This window comes from Schistocerca serialis, chromosome 3, assembly GCF_023864345.2.
Source record: "Schistocerca serialis cubense isolate TAMUIC-IGC-003099 chromosome 3, iqSchSeri2.2, whole genome shotgun sequence".
In the NCBI taxonomy this organism is placed as follows: domain Eukaryota; kingdom Metazoa; phylum Arthropoda; class Insecta; order Orthoptera; family Acrididae; genus Schistocerca; species Schistocerca serialis.
The window spans coordinates 974,899,208-974,916,764 of record NC_064640.1 but is presented as its reverse complement, the minus strand read 5'-3'; the positions used below and the strand labels follow the sequence as shown (position 1 = coordinate 974,916,764).

Below are 17,557 nucleotides of genomic sequence, written 5' to 3'. Positions count from 1 at the left end.
TCAGTAATATGAATTAGACTACTCCAAAGTGAAAATTTTCTTAAAATTTAGTCATGTATGAATTTTTTTGTTAAATCAGTTTTTGGAATGCCGATATGATATTTTGAAATGGACCTCACTTTTTCTTGTCCTTTTCTTGTCTTCAATATGAAGTGGATTTTAAAGAATGTGCCTTATTAATTATTTAACTTCTTACTTTCAGTGCAATAAGATACATCATGTTTCTTGTTTCATACTTCCTAGAGTTGATAATATACTTCTGAATTATTCCTCTAATATTATTTAAACACATATCCATACTGCCAGTGTTTTCTTGGCATTAAAGAAATCATAGCAGCACTCTACAGAATTTTTCATATTACTCCTCTGCAATATTCAGAGAAAATTGTATGTCCTCTTATTTCTGTTGGATTTATACACATTGCTTCAGTACCTTTTTCACAACCTTTATAACTTAACATGGTGTTATACAGGGTGATTTTTTTTTCACCATGTACAAACTCTAGGGATTGACTGATGAGAGGAAAAGAAACAAAAAATGTCTGATGAACTTATGTCCAGAAATGCATGGTTTCCATGCTAGAGGCCATTTATTCAATCATGCTTAGTTACAGAGACTGCGGTATAACAGGCTCAGTACCATGCAGCCACAGTTACAGTATGCATGGTTTCCTCCTAGAAGCTGGTACTGTTCCTCATACATCATGCCCGAGTGCCCTCTCATGCCATAGTAATTGGTAATGTTGTCTCTGATTCTCTTCTCTTCCTGACTCACCTTGTAGTAGATGTGACACAGAATTTTACACAATGGTTCCACATTCAAATCCAGAGCTTGCCGACATGGTGTTTACCTACAGAAAGGTAAATGGCAACAGGTGGAGGACAGCAAGATTGTATAAGGAGACCTATCCCTGCCAACAACAACCACAGCATTCAGTGTTTGCAACAGTCTTTCAGCATTTTTATGGAAGCAGGAAATCATGAAGGACATACCAGAAATGTTCAGACACCAGACTTGGAGGAAAATGTGATTAACACTGTCAAAGGTGACGACCATATCAGCACCAGGTAGTTGGACCACCAGCACAGGGCAAGCCAGATGACCGTGTGGAACATTTTCCACGACAACTGTTACAACCCTTATCACTTACAGCGTGTGCAGGGCTTATTAGTGACAGATTTTCCACATCAGGAGCAGTTTTGTCATTGGTTTATTCACCAAGCAACCATGATTCCAGGATTTGTGTCATCCATCCTATCCACAGATGAGTTCACCTTTTTGCAGAGTGGTATCTTCAGATTTCATAACAGTCATCTGTGGGGTAGTATGCAAAGCCCTCATGGTATGATGACAGCGAAACATCAGAATTGGTGCAGCAAGAATGTGTGGGCTGGGATAATTGGCGACTGTATTTTGGGACCAGTCTTCCTTCCACATCCCCTAACAGGCCGGAGCTATTGGCATTTCTTGCAGGTGACTTTGCATCCCCTGCTGGAAGAAGTGCCATTGATGATATGAAAGGTTATGTGACTGCTATACGATGATGCTCCAGGCCACTTTGCCACTAACATCCGGACCCATCTCAGTCATGTCTTCCCTGGTCAATGGATTAGACAATGGGGTCCAGTTGCATGGCGTGCCCATTCATGGATCTCAACCCATGTGATTTCTGGTTATGGGGCCATCTCAAAACTATTGTGTATGCAGTGCCCATTCCAGATGTGGTTACACTGGAGCAGTGTATTCATGCTGCCTTTGACTCTGTTTGGATGCAACCTGACCAATGTGAATGTGTGATAGAACATGCTATGGTGTGTACACGCATGTATTGAGGCACTTGGAAACAATTTTCAACACATACTGAAACTGTGACTGCACGGTACAGCACATATTACACTGCAGTCTCTGTAACAATGTATGATTGAATAAATGGCCTCTAGCGTGGAAACCATGCATTTCTGGACATAAGTTCATTAGACCTTTCTTGCTCTATATCCTCTCATCAATCAGTCCCTAGAGTTGGTACATGTTGGAAAAGTCACCCTGTATATGCCCCCAAAGCAATTTTGTCAGTCTAGTATTTTTCCAGTATGACCCATTAGCATCCATCATATGTATCATTTGAAATTCAAAGAATCTTTTGCTAGATACAAAATGTAAGATAAACTAAGTCATCTGTTGGTGGAACTTAGATCTCTCAGATACTGATCACCATCATGTTTGTATCACGAATATTACTCATTCGTAGAGATGGAACTTAGCTGACAATTGTTTAGACTGAGTAAGTTACCCAGTTGATGCAATAATTAAATAAATGGGGTAAACTAAAAGCCTACTATATGAAATATGTTTTTCAAGGAAATATATTATATGAAAGCTAAAATTGTTTTATATCTGGATATGCCCTACATTTACTATTTTTTATACTCCATGAAAACTCTTTTATATCTGAAATCTGCTTTAGTAAAAAGCTGCAGCTTTTTATTATTAAATATAATGTCATATTCCAAGTCTGTGATACATATTAATCTACAAATCTATTTATTGTTTAAAGATCCTCTGTGGGTAAGTTTCGGACAACAATAAATAGCTCTGGGATTCAATCTGTGGTTGGTCTCACAGTACTTCTGACAGCATAATTTTCCCCTCTGAGCATCACTGTGTATGAAGAAAATGACAAGCTGAACTATGGCTCAGATTCCAATAGAGATTCTTTGATAACTAGCTTGATGAATCAGTTCACAGACTGACAGGAAGGAACAAAGGAAGTCAACTGTCTCAGCAACAGTGAATCCATTATTTCAGTTGTGTAAGGACAGTAGAAGGAATTGTTTGCTGTAACAAACTAACCATACCAGTATTCACTGCCAACCTTAAAGCTGGATAGCTAGAGGATGATTTGAACCCAACTATTCCCAAGTACAAGTCCATTTCATACACCACTGCATGGACTTTCTCAGCATCCCTCACAGCATACCTCCACACCCACCTACCATCACCTGTTCGCAGTCATTGTTCATTTTCTCCCTGCTCACTTCTCTGAGATTCCCGCAGGAGGTTGGACGTACTTGTGCATCTGCACTGATGAAGGTGAACCCATTTCCCATTTAGAGGAAACAATTATATGACTTGCCCAAAAGAACAGACACCAACCATTCATATAATTGATTCACCTAGATGGGCAATGGATCCAACTTCTTCAGTGCAGATGCACAAGTACCACCTGCAGGAATCTCAGAGTAGTGAGCATGGAGGAAATGGTCGGGGACTGTAAATAGGTGGTGCTCAGTGGGAGTCTGAGTTGGACATGAGGTGTGCCAAGATAGTCTGTCAGTTACGATAACACTGTGGCCCAGATGGCACAGTGATTAATGCACCTGCTTAGTAAGCAGGAGATCCCAGGTTCAAATCCCAGTCCAGTACACATTTTCGTTAATCACTGCTGATTCCACATAATGTCCCGATGCAGTAATCCCTTCCCTTTCCTTTCTCCCTTCCTCCACCCTGAATTTGCATATAAGATTATTTTGAATAACTGGGTTTGAAAGGAATGAAAGGAAACAGGATGGGAAAGAGATATGAAGGAAATGATGACTTCCAGCTGCACAGGGCATTACAGCAATGCAACAGTGAGAGTTGAAAATTTGTGTCAGACTAGTGCTTGAACCCAGATGCTCCACTTCTCTAGAATGGTTGCCTTAACCGCCTTGGCCATCCAGACATTCTTTCTGACAGACCCAAATTCCCAACTTCCCACTTGCTGCACTGTTACTACCACTGCCCATTAACCCCCTACTTGCAGATTTCCAATTCCTGTAGGTGTACCGAGCGAGGTGGCACAGTGGTTAGACACTGGACTCGCATTCGGGAGGACGACGGTTCAATCCCGCATCCGGCCATCCTGATTTAGGTTTTCCGTGATTTCCCTAAATCACTCCAGGCAAATGCCGGGATGGTTCCTCTGAAAGGGCACGGCCGACTTCCTTCCCCATCCTTCCGTAATCCGATGAGACCGATGACCACACTGTCTGGTCTCCTTCCCCAAACACCAACCAACCTGTAGGTGTTCGGACATTGGTTGTACATCTGTACTGAAACTTTTTCATCAAACTGCCATTGCGTCCATAAAATTATAGATACGACTGTCATCTATTCTGTCAGACATCTGACAGATTAGGTACCACTCATATCTAAAAGATTATTTTGTTGAATGTTCAACCATAATGCACCAGAAGTATTTTAAGCTCTGGAAATGACAGCTCAAGCAGCAGCATGAGCTTGTACATAGACTGTTGGATCTGGTATGTCTCCAGTCATTTCTGGCAATCTCAGCTTTTCACCAGTTTAATGAAGCTCAAGAGGATGGGGAAGAGTACCAAAAGCATTTAGCATTTCATTTCTGGACAAGTGACATTAAGTGCCCTGAATGACAGTGAGTCTTTCTATTATCTGCAAACACACAGTGCTATCACCATGCCCCTTTGTCTACCCCTTACAATTCACTTATTTTTAAGTGAATATTTTGGCAATAAAAATGCACATAGTGGCTGCTCATTTAGAATTCCTTCAACATTGTAAAGCAACATCAGACATATATGTATCATGGATTGTAGACCTACAAAATACAACTTTATGTGTTGTTGTTGACTATCACACACAGAATCATTAATTTATTGTTGTCTCATTATCACTGTAGGCTTTTACCATGGGAAGCAAGGACAGGATGTTGTTTGATGGCAGTATTCCCTTTCTATAACACAACTGCACACATGTATTAACAGGGTTATTTATTAACATAAACAAAGAGCTACTTAACTTAAGATAGTCTAGGTGTTGTGGTACAAGCCCTTCCTCAATAGTCCACATTAGCCTCATTGCTGGTGATGTACAAGTCCACTATGTACACTACTTTAGTCACTATCTGCTGTCTGCCTCTAAACTAGAGGCTGAGCTAACTACAACTGTGATTCCTACTGGGCTGCAATGGATGACTCAACTCATTGACTCACCGGATGACTGACTGACCACTGGGACCTCTGGTCCACGGTGGTGACCTAAATACTGGTGATCGAGAGGGCGTTGGCAGTGCATTTCTTGCAAGCTTTTTCTTGGACTCTCTTATGGTAGGGGCTCACTTGCTCCAGGCCGCCTATCAATCTACTTGCAGCCTCTTTGCTGGCCTGTGTGCTGGTGACAGCTTACACCAGCACAATTAATATATAATGTCCGTGATTAGATTAGCACCAGACAGTGTGTATTCTCTAGCATTATGGCAGTTAGATTCTTCTCTAACTGAAGTTTTGTGTATTGTTGGGGCATTCAAGATTTCTCAAGCATGTCAGGTGACCATTTCCATATCAGAACTATCATCTTACTCAGGAAATGTAGCATGACATAGACTGTTTGGTGGTAAAATTGCAAAAATATCATGTAATACAGTCAATTGTATAGGTGTAAATAAATTTCATGACACAGTCAAGGGTAGAGCCACTCTGCTTTACACTGTCAACAATCATTCACAGTATTCCCATTTTATTTCTTGTTGATACTGCAGCATCAATCTCAATTATTAATCAGATAGCTCTACACTTAAAATCAGTTGCAGGCTGTGGACTTATACTCATCATGAAATTCCAATACTAGGCCATGTAGATCTTAAATTAATGTATAAGCAAGTGACCAGAACATTTTATTTCTTTTTAGTAGCAAAACCGTCAATGGAAAACATTTTTGGTCTGGATGGATACACAGCCTTTGTATTTTTCTATTCAACATTTGGCCCAAGCAATCCAGAACACTATTTCATATGCACAAGAGGATATTTTGTATCTCCAATATGCTCCCTTGCTTTCTGGAGGCCAGGAAATGGTTTCTAAATTTTGTTGTTCACATATCAGCAAAAGAGTAATCAGTATCAAAATTTTTCAAAGCCCACTTGATACCTTTAGTCTTGTTGGGTGAGGTTAAAATGGAATGCTTAGAGCCATTAAAATTGCATTCCTCAATTCGTTATAGCAAATGATCATCACTTTGAATCATTGTTCACAAACCATATGGTGTGTTACACTATATGGTAAATGCTCAGTTGATTGTGGACTTGTACCCCTTCCACAACCTGATGAATTATTTTTAAAATTAGCAGGGGTCAGTATTTCACTAAGATCAAAAAAATTAGCAGGGTTCAGTATTTCACTAAGATCAATCTTTTGGAAGCTGGTTTTCAATTTCCTTTGGATGAGGCTTCCAAATCCATTGTGGAATTAAATACTCTTTTTGGATTCTATCAATATAATGTGTTATCTTTTGGCATTCATAGCACACCAGCAATCTTTCAGAAATGTCTAGAACAAACAGTCCACAAGGCATCAATTACTTGGAATATATATTATAGATAGTAATAATCACATCATATGGAGCAGACTCCTTATCAATATGGAAAAGTTAGCACATGGTGTTCCTCAAGGCTCAATCCTTGGGCCAACTGTATTCCTGTTTCATATAAATGACTTTTCTCTCAATATAAATACCCATCTAACCTAGTTTGCAGATGACACATCTGTCCTAATCGAAAATGAAGACGCTGTCAACATACCACAGAGTGCCATGAATATGTTAAGTAAACTGAAAACATGGTTCAGCTTATATGGGTTAATACTAAACATTTCAAAAACCCATGTGATGAGTTTTAAAACTAAACAGTCAAAAACTGAAGAAATCCATATCATTTATAATAATAAAAAAAATGGAAGAACTTGACTCAGTCAAATTCCTTGGAATAAACTTAGATATAAATCTGAACTGGAATACACATATAGAGTATCTAGCAAATAAATTAAACAGTGTTGCATTTGGAATGGAAATTTTAGCCAGTACTATTCATATGGACAACAGGAAAGAAGCATACTATAGCTATTTTGATTCTGTTATTAGATATTTTTAGGGAAACTCAGGAAATGTTACACAAATCTTAAAGCTGCAAAAACAAATCATTTACAAGATGTGCACCACACAGCCAAGGCCATCATGTAACCATTATTTAAAGAACTGAAAATATTAATTGTCCCCTTTTTATATATCTTTGAGGTGATTCTCTTCCTACGTAGTGAAGCTGAGCTATTAAAAAAATCATTTTGAACTCTCTTACAACACAAGACACAGAGAAAACTTACATTCACCTCAAATTGCTTAAAATTGTATGCTCAGACTCCTCAACATATAGCCATGAAAATTCACAACAAAATAAAAGTGTGTGACATAATGTATGAGAAGCTAAATATTTTAAAAAGCAAGTTAAGTGATTTTCTAATTGAAAGATGCTATTACTCAGTGGAAGATTTCATGAAGGACGAAGTGATACTTTGAGCTGTATCCTTAAAATGAAATAAAACTTTATGGTAGTTATAGGGGATGCAAATTTTGTAAGAGCATGAGAAAGAACCTTGTATAAATTCTTCAATAAGTAATACTGTATGTTTGAAAAATTTTAAATAAGTAAATTCTTCAACAAGTAATATTGTAAGTCTGACAATATTTTAAAATAAGTTAATTATAGCCATGACATGTCTCTTGTACATCATACTTATGTTCAGAAATTCTGTATGTTATGAGATGTATAAAACTCATCTCACATTTCAGGAAAAATTTAGGTTGAGCGCGTATCAAATCTCCACGAGTATTTTCAGTTGTTTTGTATTTTGTCAAAGTGCTCTTTCTTTCAGCCTTCTATTAAATATATAAGAGTTATCCATAGCTGGGATGGCCTTAGACCAGCAGCACTCCAAACTGCTCTTTGCTTGCCCTTGTATCAGACTTATTTACCTCTAGTGGTGGGCATGGACATTTCACACTATGATAATGGAGCCATTCTATTGCACAAGTACCTAAATGTATCAAAATGGCCTCTTACATTCACCTCTAAGATGTTCACCATGCCACAAGAAAATTATTCCCAGATAGAGAAGGATGGATTGGCAATTAACTTTGGTATCCATAATCTCATTTTCCTACATGGCAACCAATTTAATCTGGTCACAGATCATAAGCCATTATTATCCATATTTGGCCTCAAACCAAAGTTTCCTATATGGTCACTCAGAGTTTGCAACTTGGGGCTTTTTTGTTATTGGATTGCCAATATTCCATTCATTATCATACACCAGCCAAGCATGCAAAAGCGTGTTCACTTTCATGGTCCCGTTTGGGGTCCACATGATGACATTGATAAATAAGAGACTGTTTGCTTTCACACTGATTCACAATTGGAACAGTCAGTGGAAGAATTTCCCATTACTTCCATAGATGTTGCAGCAGCCACATGTAAGGATCTATTCCCTGAGAAAGGTTTCCTAATTTGAATAAACTGGCTGACCAAAAGCCCTTCCTTCAGTAGCCTCCCAGAATTTCTTTGTTGCTTCTCATGATGCCATTCACTACATCTTTTCAAAGGTCCCATGTCATTGAATCTTGAAGATCATCAGTGTTGAGTGGTCCTTCCATAGGTTCTGCATTTCTGTATATTGCAACTCCTGCATCACTTCACCTGGGCATTTCCAGAATGAATAATCTGGCCCGAAATGGGTATTGGACACAGGTTGATGAGGATATTGAACATGGCTCACCAATGCCAAACTTGCCAGATGCAGCAACCTGCACTGCCCCAAGCCTACTAGCCATGACTTATGCCTATCCATTAATGCAATTGGGTGCATGTGAACCTTGTGTCCACACATTTTCTCATTTCCCATACGAGTTTAAAATGCAACAGGCTGTAGTGGAGAATACTAATAAGTCTCTGGCCATTGTTGTTTCTATTGAAGGGCCCCAACAAAGTCTGGCCACTGATACTGGATTTCTGTTTGCTTCTGCTAATTTTCAATGGTTTTGCACCCAGAATGACGTCAAGTACACTAGTGTTCAGAGGGGGGAAAACAGGACATCTTGAATGACTATAGATATAATGGTCATATTCAATGGACATGTACACTAGTATGTTCTTCAGAAATGATTAGCATTTCAGTTACCTCAGTTCAACGTATGTCCTGTTGCATAGTAGGAACAGGGTCCGCCATGAGTCCTGACAACTTGGTCCATGTGTTATGTCATCGACGCATATAGGGTGTGAATGGCATCCTGTGGTATAGCCCTTCATGCTGCATTCCCCTGGCTCAAAAGTTCATCTGTGGTGGCTGGCACTGGGTCACAGTGCTGCACCCGTCGTATCACCATATCCCAGAGCAAAATGCTAACATTCTGTGATACCAAGAAGGCATGTGTTCATGCAGCAGCATGTGGTCATGCATTGTCTTGCTGAAATATGGCATCTGGGATATTGTGCAGAAAGGGTATGGCTACGGGTCACAGGATATCATTCACATAGGTCAAACTTGTCACAGTGCACTGCACTGGACATGCACCAACTGTGATTTGTGGTTGTACCCAATAGCACCCCATACCATAAGGCCTTGAGTTTGTGCTGTATGTCACGTGTGTATGCTGTCACTGTGATATTGTTCCCCCTGTCTGTGGTGAACCAAAATGCAGCCATCATTTTCAAACAAACAGAACCTGGATTCATCTGGAAACCCTGTCTGATGCCATTCTTGTCCTCAGTGTTGTTGCTCTGTACACCATTGCCATCTAGTATGTTTCTGCACATCCATCAAAGTTAGGCAGAGAAGTCGATGACGCACATGTAACCCATGCCATAATTCATGGTGCCTGTCATACCTGATAGTGTACGATGTGTTAAACTGTTCCACTGTTATGCCACAGCCAAGGAGGATACAGATCTGTCCCACAGTGCCATTTGGATAAGGTGTTGATCTTCTCAGGGGATGGTCTGGGTGGTGCAACCTAACCCATGTCATCATGTTCTATGGCCTTCTGTGAACCATTCTGCACACACCCGTTGCACTGCCAAAACATTTCGTCCCAATGAGCAGCAATTTCCTGGATGGATGCTTCACATTCTGCCATGCCCATAACGTGGTCTCTTTCAAACTCACTGATTTGCATATATCACTTCCATTCCTTTCACCCTGGCTGTAATGGCATGGCTGAACATTTTATGTGAATGTTTAAAATTCAAATGGGAAAACTATTAACATGCAAGCCTTTAATTTTTTTCTCTTACCAGGTGATTCCAATCCATAATTGAAGTCTGGCAAAACCCTTGCATGATTCATTGTTAGATCTATTGCAGCCTCCATTGGTATAAGAAAAAGCAATCACACATCAGGTTGGGCATTCTCACCTGCGTGCACATATTTAGCATATGCCCAGCTGGATACATCCCTCCACGACTGCCCAGCAAGGCCACCAGCTGGTCTTAGTGGCCACACCTCGAGACACCAGTCCGCAGCACCCGAACCAGCTCCATTTGTACCATCCAGGGCAAGCTTAGCCTCCGGATCTGATATAGTGGTGGGGACAGCCAATTTTGATCACCCCCAGGACCAACAAAAGCAGGTGTGTTATCTGGTTCAATAACATCATCCAGGAGGTGGGCACCAGGCATTCCCAGTTCTCCAACCATCATCCATTGACCTTATGGGTCTGGAGCCGAACAGTACCTAAGAGGCCAACCAGTCTGTACTGGGTCTGGTGTCAGACCCACAGTCTTCTCCAGAACCAACATAAAGCTGTGAATCAGAGCCACGGTCACCTCCAGCCCCTTCAGCACTGGACCTGGAAGTGGCTTCTTCTCTACCACTGATAACATATGAAGCCACACCCCAGCCTTCGCACCAGGCCATGCTGTGCCCACCTCATCCTACTTTGCACTGGCCAGGATAGTTCCAGCCTTATGGGCTGATTCAAATTGGGAGGAATCTTGCAGTACTGCTTGATACAGTTATGCACATGCTCAGAAAGATCACTAGGCACATGGCAAAACACCCATTGCAGATTTAAGGTCTGCTGCAGACCACAATGTTCTCATTTCTCAACCAGCCAATGTTTACAGCAAGCTCTCCAGTTTATCCATGGGTTGTGATTTGGACTTTGCAGCTACCTTCTGACATTTGGCTAGTACACAAATTTACCTTTCTGCCTAATGTGGGACTATCTTTGCTCACTGTCCAACCAACCACTGTGTTTTCAGTGAATGAACTGTTGGTATACAGGTACAGTTAGAGTGTGTGTGTCCCAGCTGAACCTTCAAATGGTGCTCTCCAGCATGTATGTGTGAGATATTCAACAAACATTCAGAGTACTGCGTTGACAATGAGGTATTCACATCCAGAATTCTTTTGATTTTTATACATCCAGAAGAATCAGAAACTATTTCTTTCTACGATTTAAGTGTAAATAAGTTTTACTTAATAAAACCAGTGTTTATGAAGAAATAGACTTACAACAGTTTGACTCTGTACTAGTTTCCTGTTAATGTATACGATGGTAGTCTAAGAGCAAATGATGTGGGGTGATTTCTTAGATGGTTCATATTATCACAAGGGAGATAGGCTACAGAAGGTCTGTGGCATAACCATATCACTCACCAGGCATAAACACAACACACTTTTTGTTGTGAGGACACCACTATAGTTAAGAGAGTGAATGACCTGTAAGATCTGGTTACTTAAGCATTTGTTAGGGTTAGTAATGTATTTATCACAGTAGTAAGAGTAATGCCATGAACATAACACCACTGTGAATCTCTTATTGGAGTGTATAGAATGTATTTAGAATAATAATTTGAAATAATGAACAATATGTATGAATGAAGAGAGATTGTTTCACATATATGGAGGGCTATTATCAAGGTCACCCATACCCTGGGAAAAGTCCCTGCTACCCTCTCCCCTCCCCCCTGCTCTTAAGGAAATGAAAAAAATATTGTGTAGTCAGGTGTTTTTTGTTCAAAAAAGTGATTTAAAAATAGGTGTTATGCAGGTTTTTAATGAGGTCAGAACTGGAAATTTTTTATGGCAACTACAAGCTGCAATTTGCCTTACAAAATGTTAAAATACTTCAGACCCCTGGCCAACCCCCCACCTTCATGCACTACAAACTATCATATGGATGCCCTAGGTATTTCAACTCAAATGTTTACGTGAATGTTTCTTCTCCTATTGGCCCCAGGAGAACATTCCTAATGTTTGTATCATCACATATCTGATAACTTATTTACATAACATACAATAATCTGGACACATATCTCTCTCACTATGTATGTAGTACAAGATACAGTGTTGGCTAAAAATTATACCTAAGTCACAAAAACTTGATGCCGCCAAGGAAGTAAACACTGACTCTGAAAGTTTCAGTATTTTATAGCATCAAGTGAAGGCTCCATTAGAAATGTGCTTTAATTTGTACCCATATTTGTTTTATTCATATCTGTGTTCTGTTGTGTCATTTGTGTACATGTCACTGGATTGAGGATTTCTTGGTAGGGAGGACACAGCATGTTACCTTGGATGGACCATCATGGACAGATGCAGAAGTAACTTTGGGTGTACCTGAGGGAGGTGTGTGGGTCCCTTGCTGTTGATGTCATATATTAATGTTCTTGTGGACAATACTGATAGTAACCTCAGATGTTTCACAGATGATGCAGTTACCTACAATGAAATATACTCTGAATGAAGCTGCACAAATATTCAGTCAGACCTTGACAAGATTTCAAATCAGTGTAAAGATTGGCAACTTTCTTTAAATCTTCAGAAATGTACAATTGTGCACTTCATTTTCTAAAAAAATACATAGTATTCTATGAATATGATATCAGTGAGTTACAGTTGGAATTGGTAAACTCATACAAATACCTGGGCATAACATTTAGTAGTGACATGAAATGGAATAGTCACATAGGCTCAGTCATGGGTAAAGCAGGTAGCAGACTTTGGTTTATTGGTAGGATACTAGGGAAAATGCAATCTGTCTCGAAAGGATATTGCTTACAACTCACTTGTATGACCAATCCCACAATATTGCTCAAGTGTGTGGGACCCATACCAAAAAGGCTACCAGGGGATATTAAATATATAGAGAGAAGGGCAGAACGAATGGTCACAGGTTTGTTTGACCCACGGGAGAGTGTCATTGAGATGTTGAAAGAACTGAACTGCAAACTCTTGAAGACAGACGAAAACTGTCCTGAGAAAGTCTGCTAACAAAGTTTCATGAACCAGCTTTAAATGATGACTCTAGGAATATGCTACAATCCAATTCATATTGCTCCCATAGGAATCATGAGGATAAGATTAGATTAATTACAGCACTTACAGATGCATTTAAACAATCATTTTTCTGACACAAAATGAAAAAAAAAGCCCTGATAACTGGTGCAGTGGGATGTACCCTCTGAGCTGCACTTCACAGTGGTTTGCAGAATGTAGATGTAGGTATAGACTAGAATGTACAGCAAGTCAAAGCGTGAATGGTTTGATGATATAGAAGATGCAACCTAGAATAAAATACAGTAACCATATTTGAAACATTTTGAGGAATGTCACTACATAATTTTGCAAAAAGAGACAGAGAATAATAAAGGCATAAAGCTAGACCATTATACATAGGAAGCAAATGTGTCAAAGTAACAATCAATACACAAAACTACAGCAAACAAACAAAACCAGTCTACTGTTCATTAGCACTGATTGTTACTGAACCACTCATTGCCCAACTGTCATACATGCACAGTTGTCAGTATGTCTGGTGAAGTGGAGTGCCAAAAAGTAACATCCATTTGAACATTACACTAAAATATGAATTTTTTCATATTTTTACTGACATAGACGTTGCTTATGGCTTCAGTGACAGTTAATGATAACTTATGATACCCTAAAGTCATCACACTTGCTGCTCATACATAAACCAAAATTCCTAATTAATTATTAATGGCTCTGATGAAGGGACAAGAACAGGCCATAGTGTGCAGCTCAATAATGTTCCAACTTTTAGACGAGTGTCACTTCATCTGTAATTGTCCATATACATTAAGTGAAGTGGTGGTAAATTCCTGAGACTATACTGAATAAACAAGTGAAGTGTTGGTGGGAAGCACAAGTTATTATCATACACAGTCTCATCTGCTATGAACTGTAGGTACTTACAACAGCAGCTACTACATGAGGAACTCATATCCCTCGTTCAGAATGGCACTAACATAATACTCTTACAGTGCAATACCCACTTGTGTTACTGTCTTGAATATTTAAGTCATCACAATTAGCCAATATAATTATAGTGCATCTTATTTTATTATGACTGTTATAAGCAATGACTTGTGATACTTATTCCCCTCCTTACTTACAGTTGTCAAAAAATGCCTTATCTTACAACAGAACATGGAAGATTAAGGGAACAGAATAAAGGAAGGAATATTAATGAATAATGTTCTGCCAACAACAAGGTCATTAGAGACAGAATGCAAGCTCTTATTAGGGAAAGATGGGGAAGGAAGGCTATGTCCTTTCAAAGGAACCATCCTGACATTTGGATTAAGAGATTTAGGAAAACCTAAATCAGAGTGACTGGATGGGCATTTGATCTATTGTCCTCCCAAATGCAAGTACAGTATACTAACTACTGCATCACCTCACTTAGTAAAAAAGGAACACATTGCTCACAGTTTTACAAGTATGCTCATAAAGTGAGAACATAAAATATGTCGTCCCATAAAATTCAGTGTTTGAACAACTTCTGTTCTTTAGCTACATAGATATTCTGTCAAATGTATTAAATAATTACAAATACAAATTACAGGTACCAGAAACAGTCAAGATAATATCAGAACATATTTATAATTCATTTCTGGCAAATAATATCAAACTATATACGTTATTCAGTCCACAGGCTCATAATGAGGAGATCCTCCTGGATATGAAATATGTTAGAATATCCAAGTAAAAATTACATATTTTATAGAAGACCTCATATGCGCAGATTTAATTTTCAACCACAAATTATACATAAAGTGGTTCCCAAATAAGTGGAATCAGTCAAAAAATTGAAACCCATTTTCATTTTCAAATCAATATATTAATTGTCACCCCCATGAACCATGGACCTTCCTGTTGCTAGGGTTCCTTGCGTGCCTCAGTTGTACAGATAGCCATCTAGATGACTGATTAACCTAGCATTGTAATATCAACCAAAATTGCCTTAAGTTGCTGGTACTGCAAACAGCTAAAAGCCGGGGGAAACTGCAGCTGCTACCTTTGTGGAGGGCATACAGTTCTGCTGTATGGTTAAATCTGAGAGTCTAGCCTTCTTTTAGATCTTCCATATTTGAGAGTCTAGTATCCTTTTACATTATTTAATTGCCTAGATCACAAGTTTTATGACATAGATAACCAGTTTCAGTCAGTCCAATTGCCATCTTCAGATCTGTAAAGGTTTACAATAAAATATTGGTCAATACATCCTTATCAAAACCAAAAACGTTGTAATACAGTTAAGTAGAGTATATAATCTACATGATAATATCAGTGTTGTTAAGTAACAAATTGTATGTTTTGTGCACATGTGCGAAATGTAATATTATTTACAGGACTGATCTAAAGTCATCATTAATATCACACCATTACCTATCCATAAACCCAGAATTTGCAACATATTAGACACTGGGGGGGGGGGGGGGGGGGGGGCAGAATCCCATGTGTGAGGTAATAAGTACAAGCAATATAACATGCCATCCTGCATGACAGTGGAACAAGCTGAAGTTGTCCCCCAGATGGAAACTAACTTGCACAAATCATTTAGACTGAACAAGCTGCCATTAGCATAATGGACTCGCATTTGGCAGGATGACAGTTCAAACTCGCATCCAGCCATCCTGATTTAGGTTTTCTGTGATTTCCCTAAATCACTTCAGGCAAATGCTGGGATGGTTCTTTTGGATGGGGGGATGGTTCAAAGCTATGTCCAGCCATCCTGATTTAGATTTTCTGTGATTTCCCTAAATTGCTTCAGGCAAACGCCTGCAAGTGCAGTGTTCTCCACAACAACACAGATGGGCCTGCTGCGTGCCAGCAATGTCTATTGTCATCAAGAAATGTAGATCTGATAATGACCTCTTTAGAAGATCAAAACTGGTCATCTAAAAATAAGAATTAACAACTGAAATGTGACTATGATTGTTTTTACTAAATAAGCCATAATTTAAGCATCGCTATCACTTGCTTTAAAGATCATGAAAGAAGGTTGTGTGCATGGAAAAAACCTGGAGACACCAGAAGGTTTCAGACTGATTATGTAATGATATGACAGAGAATTTGGAACCACAAGTTCTAGGGTCAGATGTGGGTTCTGATGACAATTTATTTGTTATGAACTGTAGATTAAAACTGAAGAAATAGCCAAAAGATAGGAAATTACAGAGATGGGACCTGCATAAGTTGAAAGGATAAGAGACTGTTGAGAGTTTCAGAGGGAGCAATGGACAATTATTGATTCAACAGGGTAAGGAAATACAGTATAAGATGGATGGGTAGCTTTGAGAGATGAAATAGTGAAGGCAGCAGAGGACCAAATACATAAAAAGACAAGGCCTAGTAGAAAGCTTAAGATATCAAAGAAAATGTTGAATTTAATCAATGAAAGGAGAAAATATAAAACTGCAGCAAATGAACCATGCAAAAGGAAATACAAATATCCAAAAAATGAGATTGACAAAAAGTGCAAAATGGCTAAGCAGGAAAAGATACAGAAGAAACACAAGGATTTAAGAGCATATTTCACTAGGGGAAGATAAATATCAACTAAAGGAAAATTAAATAGGACTTTGGAGAAAAGAAAGCTTAGATGGGAAACCAGTATTGAGCAAAGAAGGGATAGCCGAAAGGTGAAAGAGGTATGTAGAGGATTTGTACAAGGGAGATGAATGTGAAGACAGAATTATAGAAGGGGAAGAGGACATAGATGAAGAGATGGGAGCCATAATAATGCAAGAAGAATTTGACAGAGCACTGTAAGATCTAAGTTGAAACAAGGAGTAGATGAAATTACATCAGAACAACTTATAGCTTTCAGAGAGACAGCTATGACAAAACTATTCCCTCTGGTGAGACTGGCAAAATACCCTCAGACTTTAAGAAGAATACAATAATTCCAATTCCAAAAAAAAAGGAGGTGCTGTCAGGTGTTAATATTACTGAACTATCAGTTGAATAAGCTATGGCTGCAAAGTACTAACATGAATTCCATACAGAATACTGGAAAACACTGGCAGAAGCAAACCTCAAGGAAGATCAGATTGGTTTCTGGACAAATGTAGAAAGATGCAAGGCAATAAAAATGTGTGTGAAATCTTATGGGACTTAACTGCTAAAGTGATCAGTCCCCAAGCTTACACACTACTTAACCTAAATTATCCTAAGGACAAACACACACACCCATGCCCGAGGGAGGACTCGAAACTCTGCCGGGACCAGCCGCACAGTCCATGACTGCAGCGCCTTAGACCGCTCGGCTAATCCCACGTGGCCGCAAGGCAATACTGACCCAATGCTTTCTCTTAGAATATGGGTTAATGAAAGGCAAAACTATGTTTATAGTATTTGTGGACTTAGAGAAAGCTTTTGATAATGCTGAATGAAATAGTTTCTTTGA

The 17,557-nt window shown here is 39.1% G+C and overlaps 1 protein-coding gene across 2 annotated transcripts in view; it reads right to left on the bottom strand.

The window, feature by feature from the left end:
- The window catches only part of LOC126471407 (homeobox protein aristaless-like), a 122,072-nt gene that overhangs the window by 57,432 nt on the left and 47,083 nt on the right, over positions 1-17,557 (bottom strand). The gene's annotated exons all lie outside the window — the stretch shown is intronic.